Here is a 13,222-nt window from a genome sequence, read left to right as displayed (position 1 = left end):
GGTAAGCTTGGGGGCAGAAGGCCCTGTTCCTGTGGGCCTTTAATATCATGGTAATACCCCAGAGAATTAACATAGTTACTTAGTATCAGCAAATATTTAGCTGGTGTTCAAACTTCCCTGATGTTTTTGTGTCTGGTTTGTTTAAATCTGCATCGAGACAAGGCCCACATTACTGCTTTTAGCTGATGCATCTCCTAGGTCTCTTTTCCCCTTACCATTTGTTTAAGAAACTGGGTCATTTGTTCTATAGTATTTCCCACAGTCTGCATTTTGCTTCCTGCATTGATGTGGTGTCTCTCAACATGTTCCTCTGTCTGCCCCACTTTGCCTCCTGTAAACTGGTAGTTAGATCTAGAGGCTTGACCTAATTCGATGAGATATTCTGGCAGCCTCTTTATAGGTGCTGGTGTGAGCATTCCTTGGGAAACACATAATGTCCAGTTGTCTTTCCTTTTGTGATGTTGGTGGCCAAAGATGATTTGCATCTAAATCCTTTATTTCATGAGGGGTTTGCAAAATGGTGATTTCTAAAGCTATCATTCTTTCTTTACTAGCTGGAATACTTCCATGGAGAAAAACTTTACCATGTCAACTATTTGGCTACACTGAAATATAGGAAAGATAGGCTAAGTTCTTGATTCTTAATTTACCGATTTTCAGAAGGACCTGGTTCCCTAGCATCCTCCAAAGATGGCCAATTATTTGTTTTCATTATGAACTCATAATTTTTAACATAATTAATATGTTTCAATTCAACGCTAGTATTATTCTTCTTGGTTCCCAAATAAGCCTATTTTTAGCCCAAGGCGGTCTTCTCAAGTTGGCTCCTAGTCCTTTGCACATGGTCACAGAGTACTGACAGCTTCTTTGTTTTCTGACAAAAGGTATCAAAAGATTCTCCAGGCTCAACTTGTATGTTTCCTGCTCTAACCTGGAATCAACCATTCTGCCAAGGAACCCTGGCTCTTTAATATTATCAACATAACCATTTGGATGCTGCAATATGGGCACTAAGTGCATTCATTACTATTATGTTGGTTATGGCTTCTACGCCTTTACGGTGGTCAGCACTACAAATATATTTTAATAGATGAGTTTATGCTAAAATTTCATATATATATACAATTTCATAAACATAAAATTACACAGTTTTACTAAACCTTAATTTTATATTGTATCTCTTTTTTATTGAGATATAATTCACATACCATAAAATTCAACATAAAATTCACCCTTTTAAAGTGTATAACTCAGTCATTTTTAGTATATCCACAAAGTTGTACAACCATCACCACTATCTAATTCCAGAACATTTTCATCACCCCCCAAAAGAAACTTCATATCTATTAGCAGTCACTACCCATTATCCACTGCCCCCAGTCCCTGGAAATCACTAATTTGTTTTCTGTTCCCATGGATTTTCCTATCCTAGACATTTTATACAAATGGAATCATATAACATGTAGCCTTTGTGTCTGGGTTCTTTCACTTAAGCATAATATTTTCAAGGTTCATTCATGTTGTAGCATGCATCAGTACCTCATCCTTTTTCATGGCTGAATAATATTCCACTGTACAAATACAACACATTTTATTTATTCATTCATCAACTGATGGACATTTGGGTTGTTTCTACCTTTTGGCTATTATGAATAATGCTGCTGTGAAAATTCATGCACAAGTTTTGGGGTAGACATATGTTTTCAATTCTCTTTGGTATATATCAAGGAGTAGAATTGCAGGCCATAAAGTAACTCCATGTTTAACTTTTTTTTTTTTTTTACGGTATGCAGTCCTCTCACTGTTGTGGCCTCTCCCATTGTGGAGCAAAGGTTCCGGATGCGCAGGCTCAGAGGCCATGGCTCATGGGCCTAGCCGCTCCATGGCATGTGGGATCTTCCCAGACTGGGGCACGAACCCGTGTCCCCTGCATTGGCAGGCGGACTCTCAACCACTGCGCCACCAGGGAAGCCCCCATGTTTAACTTTTTAAGGAACTGCCAACTGTTTCCAAAGTGACAGCACCATTTTACATTCCTACCAACTATGTATGAGGGTTCCAATATCTTCACATGCTCACCAACTCTTGTTATTGTCCATCTTTTTGATTATAGCCATTCTAGTGGGTGTGAAGTGGTATCTCATTATAGTTTGGTTTGCATATTCCTAATGATGAATGATGTTGAGCTTATTTTCATGTGCTTATAGGCTATTTGTATAACTTCCTTGGAGAAATGACTAGTAAATATGTATTTCATTTTCATATTGTTCCTTGCTGGTGTACAGAGATATAATAGATTTTTTATATTGAGCCTGCGTCTTGCAACCTTGCTGAACTTATTAGTTCTAATGACATTTTTTTGGTGTGGATTCCTTAGGATTTTCTATACACAAGACAGTGTCATCTGCAAACAGATAATTTTACTTCTTTCTTTTGAATCTAGATGCCATTTATTTCTTCTTCTTGTCTAACTGTCTAGAAACTCCAGTACAATGTTGAATAGAAGTGGCAAGAGCAGACATCCTTGTTTTGCTCCTGACCTTAGAAGGGAAAGCTTTCAATCTTTCACCATTAAATACAATGTTAATGTGCGTTTTTCATCAATGCTCTTTATCAGGTTGAGGGAACTCCCTTCTATTCTCAGTTTGTTGAATGTTTTTATCATGAAGAAGTGTTGGATCTTGTCAAATGCTTTTTCTGCATCTACTGATATAATCATATGGGTTTTGTTCTTTATCCTATTAATATAATGTATTACATTGATTGATTTTCATATATTGAACCAACCTTGCATTCCTGGGATAAATCCTATTTGGTCATGGTGTATAATCCTCCTTATATGTTGCCAAATTTGGTTTGCTAGCATTTTGCTGAGGATTTTTGCAGCTATATTCATAAGGGATATTGGTCTGTAGTTTTCTCTTCTTGTTAGGTTTTTGTCTGGTTTTACATATTCTAACTCTTTTGCTAAAAATCTAGGTTCTTAACATTAACAGTTGCTTGTTTTTTTCCTATAACAGTTTCAGAAAAGCAATATTAATATTATTTCTAACAATATGATTACAGAAAATTTAAGATTCCTTTTGTTCTTCATTTCTTTTCATCTTTGGGGTATATTTCAACAGAGATATTAGGGATTTTCCCAGGGCCCAGAAAAGGGGAGCTGGCAGAAAAGAGCTTGGCTCTTGGCAGGCCAAGAGGGAATAACAAAGCTGCCCACCTTGGGACTTCCCTGGTGACGCAGTGGTTAAGAATCCGCCTGCCAATGCAAGGGACACAGGTTCGAGCCCTGGTCTGAGAAGATTCCACATGTGCAGAGCAACTAAGCCCGTGCGCCACAACTACTGAGCCCACGTGCCACAACTACGGGAGCCCGCGCACCTAGAGCCTTTGCTCCGCAACAAGAGAAGCCACCACAATGAGAAGCCTGCGCAACGCAACTAAGAGTAGCTCCTGCTCGCGGCAACTAGAGAAAGCCCGCGTGCAGCAACGAACACCCAATACAGCCAAAAATAATATATAAAATTAAATATTTAAAAATATATAATATATGTGATAAAATCATTAGAGGAATGTTAATTGCAGAATCTCGATGGTGGGAATCTCGATGAGTGTTCTGTGTGCAATTCATTCAAGTTTTCTTTGACAATTTTCAGAAAGAAATGGTGGGAGGAAAAAAACAGGTCAGGGTCCACGGACTCCTTAGCTTTAAATTCTACCTCTGCTAGCGGCACCAAGGGAAGCTGGGGGGTAGGATAGGGCAGGAATGAAACCATGGTGTCTGGCTGTGAGCCCAGTTACAGCTGCACGGACAGAGTGCCCCTAATTCTGGCAGTCCAGTATTGATGGACAGACAGGTCAGTCTCTCTCTTTCCCCTTCTTTCACGTCCCCTCTTGCTCCTGCATCTGGCTGGGCTGCTTTTATCCAGGCCCCACCTCCGGGCCCTCCTCCGCCCCTTCCCCCACCTCTCTAACCCCTTTGATCATTTCAGCCAGTCTTCTGGGGGAGCCTTTTCCAACTTCATTATGTCGACCTTTACAAATGAACGAAAGCACCTCTTCTCAAAAATCCCTTTCCCTTAATTTGGCTGCATCCTCTGTGGCCAAGAAAGACAGGTAATATCTCATTTTCTACAAGAGCTCCTGCCTTCCATCCAATTTTGCAGGAGGCTCACTCGTTGCGGCAGGGTTGGAGGGGGGGTTAGCTGTAATAAATTGCCTGGAGTCCATGGGGTGAAATACAACAGCGTTATTACGGCGCAGAGAGCCCTGGCTCTCTTGAACCCCAGAGCTGGGGCCCACAGCCTGCAGCTAGATACACAAACACCATCATGTACTAAGGGAAGCAGATGATGCGACAACAGACTAAATTCACTTCTAGATTAACCCAATCCTGGATTTAAAAATTATTCAGAACTTAAATAAAAGGCTCAGCCTTGATCATGTGCTTCTGGGGAGGCGAGGAGGGTCTACTCTTTTTCTCCCTCCTCTAACTATCCACTCATTTATTTACAAAATAAACACAAAATGGCACTTCAACTTTTGCCACAGGCACTAGTCATTAGTTTGGTCCCAGCTTAGGCTACTGGTTCAAATAAAAAATTGTGTGCCGTGCTCAAATGAATCTCTCCAGTATCCAGCAGGAAACTTGGCTCCAAAGACTCGCCCCCAGGCACCTCCCTGTTGGGAGACCGTGTGAAAAGCCCCATTTCTCCTCCTCTTATTAGGCCTCAGATCGCAGCAGAGGAGGCCTGGGGGTGGCAGGGAGGAAGAGAGAAGGCCACCACCCACCCCAGTGACACCCCCATCTTAGCGTCACCTTTAAGACCTGTCTGCATGCTGTGTCTTAAGATCTCAACACTGGACAGCAGAGTATGCTCAGTCCTTGTATGCGTGATAAACGCAAAGCATCCCTTTGCCCGATGCCTTCAGAGTGTGGTCTCCGGGACAGGGCAACTGGGGCACTGCTCCCAATGCAAAGAGGCTGGGTTTGGCTACGACCAGACAATAATAACCTCCTCCTTCCCCAGTTCATCGTGCCTGATGGTTTATAGCACACTCTCCCTTTTTTCTAAGCTGCACCAACCCCTGGGAGGGAGACAAACCTGGGAGTGCTAACCCCATTCTCCACATGAGGAAATGGAGCCCCTAGTGGAAAGTGACTTGGATCCAAGCCTCAAATCTAGAGAGTATTTACTTAAAATAATGCTTATAATATTTTTCTTGATGACAAAAGTGGTTAATTGCTCACTATGAAAGGCTGGAAAACACAGAAAGGCTAAAAGACAACTGCTAATGACTTCAACATCTTGACACCGGAGGCTGGCCTCCGTGAAACATTTAGGGTATGTCTTCCTCCAAGCTCTTCTATGAACAAATATTTGTTTCTACAACATGGCACATGGCACACTGACTTGATGGCCTCCCAGTCTCCATGGGTCCCCAGATACAGAGTGGGGTCCAGAGACACTTAGAAGGGGCCTTGCGGGGGCAGGAACGGGCAGAGCGATGCCCTCACAGAAGGTCAAAGCAGGGACACATGACATTTCCATCACATGACATCAACCTTGGTGCCCCCCTGGCTCAGTATTTCTGGCCCCAGGAGACACCATAAAGGAAGAGGCAACTGTGGTATTTCAAACCTTACGACTATGAGCTGAGTGCAAAACATCCCACCGCTTGCCCAAGCACTTCCCTTGTTATCTGGTTCACAGTCTGATGAGGTCCCAACCTCAACAGGACAGAGTTGAGTTAGATGTTCACGGCGTGAGGACCAAGAGGCACGGTCAGGGGTGCTTCTTGACACACTTCGAAGTGGTGAAAAGAGTAGAAACAGAGTGAATGTTCATCAATGGGGAAAGATTAAATAAATGATGAAAAATTCGAACTACAGAGTACTGATAGCAGTTTAAAAATAAGCTGGAAGATGACAATGATTATAACAGAATATATCTGTTAAGGATTTCTACTATGTTGGGCATAATAAGCACTTTGTAAGCACTTTCTATGCATTAAGTCATTTAATTGTCACAATGCTCTTATGAGGTAGGGACTATCTTACTCCCATTACAATGAGGCGCAAACAAGGCAGAGAGGTCAAATAACTTGCCTTAGGTCAAACAGCTGGTAAGAGCTGGAGCCTGGATGAAACCCACCTGTCCTGTATACATAAATATTTTTATAGAGGTAATGTACTATTAATTATACAAGCAAAAAGAAGAATGAATAGATAAAAAAACAAAAACTGAGGGAACTAGGTAGGAGTCTGAAATCCTGGCTTCTGGTTTCTGCTCTGCCATGCAACATTCCAAGTCCCATCTTCTTGCCGTACCCCGGGTTCCCCTTATGTCGATAAGGGAGCTGGACAAAGGGCAAGTCTGGCGTGCCTGCTCTGTATTCCTTCTCCTTCTTTTGGTAAGAGCATCCTGATTCTCCTTGGGGAATCTCCCAGCCCTCAATTTCACAGGGTTTGCCGGAGGTCCTTGCCTTGCATTGAGGGTGGGCAAGAGAGCCTGGCTCAGCCAGAGCATCGCAGCCCCACAGCCCCTGTGGTTGGTTCAGGGATGGGCACCTGTAAATCAGAGTAAATCTTGGCTGAGACAGCTGGGAGAGAGGGAAGCTCTTTTTTGCTGAAAATGAACGTGGGAGGATAGAAGTCTGATCTGCCTGGGGCCACCATACAGACTGTTTCCTATCTTAAAATGAAGTTAGCAGAACAGAAAACAGAGCCAAGAGTTGGAGAGAGAGGTTCCTGATGGCATCACTTAGGGACCTGGATCCAGCTCTGGCAGAAGCCATCGCCTACTCCTGGCCTTTTCAGTTATGTGAGTCAATACATTGTCTTTTCTTCAGTCAGTTTGAGTTAGGTTTCTGTCACTTGTAACTATTAAGGATTTTGCTGATATAACTGGATCATCTCTAAGCCCCATCAGTCACATGAATCTGTTTTGGAACTAAGGATGGCTTTTGAAGGACTGAGGCAGAAACTTCCCAGGTGCTCCCTCTGACCTGAAGGGGGCAGCCTCTCTCATGCTGCAGGAAGAGAACTTTGATCACTCACTGACTAGGAGAAAGTGGCCTGGGCTGAGGGCTGAGGTGGGGGGTGGGAGGCAGTAGGAGGACTCACTGGGGATTGAGCAGTTGAATATTCCCTAAAGGATTCTGAGCCCTTGGGCATAAAGATGAATCGAATATACTGGCCCTTAACATGTACCCTCAGGGTTTAATGCTGGAGCACTACAATAAGAAAGAAAAGAAGTCAAAATCAAAGGGAAGCATTTCAAAAATTTTCTCTCCAAGTCAACCTTGAAAAAGAACAATCCAGTCATTTTGAAGGGAACGTAAAAAAAAAAATTTAATTCCCTAACATGGGACACTATCCACAGACCAAACTGAAATGCAAGTCCAGGGACTTCCCTTGTGGTCTAGTGGATAAGACTCCCTGCTCCAATGCAGGGGGCCCGGGTTCGATCCCTGGTCGGGGGAGCTAGATCCCGCATGCATACTGCAACTAAGAGTTTGCATGCTGCAACTAAGGGTCTGCATGCCACAACTAAATAGCCCGCATGCTGCAACTAAGAGTCTGCATGCCTCAACTAAGAAGCCTGCATGCTGCAACTAAGGAGCCCACATGCCGCAACTAAGACCCAGCGCAGCCAAAATAAATAAATAAATAGATATATTTTTTTAAAAGAAGTGCAAGTCCATGAACACACCCAATATTGTATGTGCCTAAGGGAGCAAGAGTGCTCTGGGCCTGGGTTCAAATCCCGACTGTGCTACTCTGCAGCTGTGAGACCTGGGGCAGCTTTCCATCCTTTGCTGAGACTCAGTTTCCTCATCTGTGAAGTGGGGATGGTAACACCAGGAGGATGACAGGAGAACTAGGTGAGAATGGACAATTAAAACAGCCACAAGGAGGGAGAAGTAGCTAGCTCCAGCCTTGCAGACAGGTAAATGTGGAGGAGAACTCATAGCAAAGAGAATGTTCCTGATTTCAATCCTCTTGGAATCAGGGATGGCCATCCCAGGAAAGGGCAAGGGGCTTCAGTAAGGGTACTTTCCAAGGTGGAAACTGTGGTAAGGGAAGGGACATGAGCTGAAGAGACCCTCAGATCCGGATTCAAATCTCACCTTTGTCACTTAGAAGTGTGTCACTTGGGGAAGGTCACAGCCTCCCTAAGCCTCAGGTTCCATGTGGGTAAAACGGGGATATAACTCTTTCCTATTAAGGCTGTCCCAAGGAATAAATGACATACCATATGTGAATGTACCTGGTATAGCACCTGGCTCAGACATGTGAGTTTCCACCTCCCCGAGGCCACGGTGTAGGTCATTTTCCAGCAAATGGTTTAAGTTCAAAATTCTGAAATTCTCCCCTCTGTATTTTATATAAAGGACAGTTCCTTATAATACAACATTCCCAGGAAGACTATGTCTTATGGGCTCTGGAGCCCCCAAGAAGCTTAGTGGAAGTTATAAATAGCTCCAGACTCTGGAACAAAAGGAAGAAACTGGATCTTAGTGGGCAGAGTGTGAAAAACTCCTGCCCTTCACCCTCATCATCCCTCCAGATGCAGGTTTGGGCCCTCTCCTGACATACCCGACAGCAAGCCTTTTCTCTACAGCTGAGGCTCGGCTCCCCAGCCCTTCTCTCCCGCTCTGTGGGGGATGAGACAGGCGTGGGTTTCTCTTTAACACAGTCTGGCTGGAACCAGAGGAGCCGGAAAATTAGTGTGACAACATGTGCTGAGGCTGACATCTTTTTGAAGGTCCTTTTCCATTTAGGGGAGCCTTTGCTGCACCCACCTGCTCTTCCCTCCTCTCAACAGGCAGTTAAGAGAATAACAAAGTGTATTAGTATTAATTATGCACCTCTGCACCACCAGTTCATCCCGTTTTGTGCCCCCTAACCTGTACCAGAGACTTCCGGTACGAGCAGTATTTAAAGGATCTTGGTTTGTGCAGTCTTTGCCTCTCCCTTTGAACTCACATTTTGGAAAGCCCTTTGCTCAGATCATATCTAGTTTTGAGAATGGTGTAAAAACCACAACAACAACAGCAAAAATTTTTAAAGCACACAGCAAAATCCAACAGTTTCTTTACATGGCTGTCCCACATGATAAAACTGGTCCTTCTGCAGACGTAACATGCAACGTGTTCCCTGTGCTCAAACTTTAAACACAGGCTGACAGCAGGAAGGAGGAACTCTGGTTAATCAATACGGTAGGTGAGGTCAAGAGGCCCGGAATTATCAGCATGAAATAACCACCGTAAGGACCACACCTCCCGTTAGATGCCAGATGCCAGGCCAACAAGGTTAGGAGGAAATGGGCTTTAATATCAAGATTCTTCATGATTCATGACAAGAGGAGAAAAGAAGAAACTAAAATGTAAAGAAACATGTTCAAGGATGTTTTTGCCAGTGTTTCCAGAATGGAAACAACCTGTATGCCTGTCAACAGAGCAATGGTTGAATTTATGAGATTCCTGTGTAACATTATACAGCTATTAGAAATGTCTTAGAAAAGTGACCATAATATAAGCAAAAAAAACCTACCTGTAGAATAAAATACATATAGTATGACCACATTTTTGTGGGGGAAAAAAACCCCAAACCAAAAAACCCCAAACCTCTTGCTATGTCTCCATATGTTGCATAAACAAAGGAAAAGTCTACAGAATGCTAAACTGATACCATTCACTACCTGGGCAGATTCAGGGTTGCAGGTGGCTGGCTGGGTGGGGGCACTATTGATTTTGTCCCTCAAAAAGATGTGGAGAAGGAGGCTTACAATCGGGAGGGATTATGTTCTAGTCTATGTCACATTGCTCCTAAACTGAGCTGCTTCGCTTTTCTTATCATCATTCTGCCTGTGATACCATCTTAATGAAGGGAGAGAATTGATAATTGTCTTTATCTTCCAGTCATTATTCTCTTTTTCCTTAAACCCTTTCGAGGGCAATACCACTTAGAAATCAAACTCATCTCTGTAACCAATTTTACTGAGGGCGATTTATCTGCTCCTGGACAAGCATATGTTACCTTCAGCAGCGGGAGTGAAAGGCAACTCAAGCAGTGTCTGGGCTGTGTCCATTTATCTAGCCAACCCTGCTCGCTACGCCTGGCCCAAGAACCTTCATGCACAAAGGATTCGAATGTAAAAATGTCTGCTTCCTTCCCTGTGAGGAATGGGTCTCGGTCTTGTGTGATGCAGCAGAAGGAGCACAGGCTGGGGTCCAGGTGTGAGTCTCCTTTGCCTTCTACAGGCTGTGTGAACTGGAGCAAAGAACTCAGCTTCCCTGAGGTTTAGTGTATGCATCTGTAAAATGGAGCTAGTAATCCCTGTTAGACACAAACGATTTCAGAGAGGCCAGAATCACAAAAGAGTTGTGACAGAGTTTTTGTAAATGAGAAAATGATGTTGAGACATAAAGGAAAGAAAAACGTCGTCACACCAAACCTCAAAGTGGGAACAAGTGAGCTGAGGCTGTGTAGTGCTCAGCACGATGCCTGGCACAAGCACTAGATAAATGGCAGGTGTTGTTATTATTCATGGAGAACACAGCACCCATTTCAAGAAGACTTAGAAAACGTATCTGTTTGCAGAAATGATAAAAGAACACAAACCACACAACAGCTCATGTGGATGTCGAGTGCTTTTCACCCAGCATAAATCATATGGGATACATGCCCGTTTGATTTTCAGTTGACAGGCAGCCATTTTTATGTATAAGCCATTTATCTCCGTAATTTCACCAAAAGGCTGAATTCACTGAAATCTGTTTTAAAAATTACAAGAAAACGAGTCAATTTGAGAAAGTTTATTGGCTGCCATTTCATTTTAAGGCTTATGAGCACCTTTAAATCCCAATATTAGGTCTGATGGATCAATAACTGCTGTCTTAGAAGAAACACTATTGCTCAGAAGAGAGAAATTTAATTTCAGAGGAGAGCCGACTGAAGTTTCCTGTAGAACCAGTGATGCTACAAAGAAACCTGGACTTTCTCCTTTCCCAGCTCACAAATCATTCAGGCTACAGCCTCCTTCTGCCCCCTGCCCCTCCCTACACAACTGCCTTGCTAACAACCTGCCAAACTAGGGAGTCTGGATCTCTCTCATCCTGAGGATCTCTGGGGCGCTAATCTTACACTCAAGCACTCCATTACAGGAGTGTCAAGTGAGCTTACTCCACCATACAAATCAAGATAAAAAGGGTAAGAACTGCTAATACATACTAAATGTATCTTCCAAGCCTGTCACTGTTGTACAGAGGGTCTGACATACCTCCTGGCACTGTGGGGGTGGGGGGTGGGAGATGGGTGGGCACAGACTCCAGCCATTCACTCCCATTGTAGATGGCAGAAGGTGTGCACCACCCTCACTTTGACCTGAATGTGGCACACAAACTATCATCCTGCACACCACACCACAGACCACAGCTGATCCTGGGTCATTTTTAGATTTACTGTCTGTTATGCCTCAGACATTTTTTGCTATTCAAGGAAAGTGAGTTAATTAAAACCACAATATAATGTATAATATAATCAAAAAAGGATCCCACCACCATTTCCATTTTTCACAACACAAATGGCATCATTTATTCAACCGCCTACTTGACATCATCGTTTGGATGTTTTTAGAACATCTTAACCTTGACTGAAATACAAATCTTGATTTCCCCCAAGCCTGCTCTTCCCAAAGTCTTCGTTTCTGTAATGGCAACCCCATCTCCCCAGTCGCTCTTGCCAAAAACCTTGGCGTTATCCTTGATTCCTTTCTTTTTCTCATATCTATACTGTCTGTAAGTAAATTCTGTAGTCTCCATCTTCAAAGTATATCTAGAATGCGGCCACTGGTAATCTCTACTCCCACCGTGGTCTGAGTCTGTAATATACCCCTAACTATTCTCCCTGTCTCTACCCTTGGCCACCTCAGTCTATTCTAACATAGCAACCAAAGGGATCCTTCGAAAGTGAAAATCGGATCATGGCGCTCTCTGCTCAAAACCCTCCAGGGATTCCCATCTTACTCACTTTGGTAAAAGCCAAAGCCCCACCATGACCCTGACACTCCTCCAGCCTTGCTTCTCATCTCTCCTCCTGGCTCACTGGGTACCACAGCCAAGCATGATGGTCTCAGGGCCTTTGTACTTGTTTCCTCTGCCTGCAGGGCTCTTCCCCCAGTTAACTGCCTTGTTAGGCCCCTCACTTCTTCATTTCTCTGTTCACATGTCATCTTATCAGCAAAGCATTCCCTGACCACTGATATAAAATACACCTTATTCCCATCACCTTTTTTTTTTTGGCCGTGCCCCACGGCATGTGGGATCTTAGTTCCCCAACCAGGGATCGAACCTGCGCCCCCCTACAGTGGAAGTATGGAGTCTTAATCACTGGACCGCCAGGGAAGCCTCTCCCATCACTTTTTCTACTTCTTACTTTGCTTCTTTCTTTCCCTACATCACTGGAAAATAAATATATTGATTTGTTTGTTTATGACCTCCCCAGCCCAGTAGAATGTAAGCTCTAGGAGGGAAGGAAATTTTGCCCATTTTGTTCATTGCTGTTTTCCCAGGGACTAGCCTACACTAGTAGGCTAGGAAGTAATAAACACACATGGTAGGCACCCAATAAGTATTTGCTTAATTAATGAGTGAATGACTTGCAGAGAAACTTTCAACTGACTAATAGGCTTGAGATCTCTTCAAGGCAGGGACTGACATTTGATCATTTTAGTATAAATGAGTAGGAGGAGGCTGCATTTTGGTGGGCAACAGATTGGGGATGGAGGAATGAGAAAGGAGCCCTTAACACACATACACGGTTGCCTTAAATTCCTGATTTAATTAGCTCTGAATACATTCATGAGGTGTCCATGCAGCAGGAGCCCAAGAACACAGACAGCAGCTCTGCCAACAGCTTCCTTTGGTCCCCTGGGGTCCCATGAATGCACAACTGGTGATGCCTTCTGGGCCAGAAAAACTCAATTCTTTTACATCCCAGGCCTTTCCTGCTTGAGCTTTCATCACCATTCCAGAAGATTCCCAGTCTGTTTCTGCAGATATTTATAAACATCAGGCTTTCCTGGTTCTCAACCCCCAGCAACACCAAGGCCACACTATCATGGGAGGAAGGTGGTGGTCCCTCAATAGGTTCTCAGCCTCTAGCTCTTCTGGGTCCAGGGAGCGATTCCCCTTCAGTGCTCTCCCTCTTCCTGAT

At 43.8% G+C, this 13,222-nt stretch overlaps 1 protein-coding gene across 3 annotated transcripts in view; it reads right to left on the bottom strand.

Annotated features, from left to right (window-relative positions):
• The window catches only part of GALNT10 (polypeptide N-acetylgalactosaminyltransferase 10), a 225,299-nt gene that overhangs the window by 87,937 nt on the left and 124,140 nt on the right, over positions 1–13,222 (bottom strand). The gene's annotated exons all lie outside the window — the stretch shown is intronic.

Source organism: Monodon monoceros, unplaced genomic scaffold (assembly GCF_005190385.1).
Source record: "Monodon monoceros isolate NGI ecotype Baffin Bay Population unplaced genomic scaffold, NGI_Narwhal_1 Super_Scaffold_12, whole genome shotgun sequence".
NCBI classification, from domain to species: domain Eukaryota; kingdom Metazoa; phylum Chordata; class Mammalia; order Artiodactyla; family Monodontidae; genus Monodon; species Monodon monoceros.
This window is presented reverse-complemented; position numbering and strand designations above follow the sequence as displayed.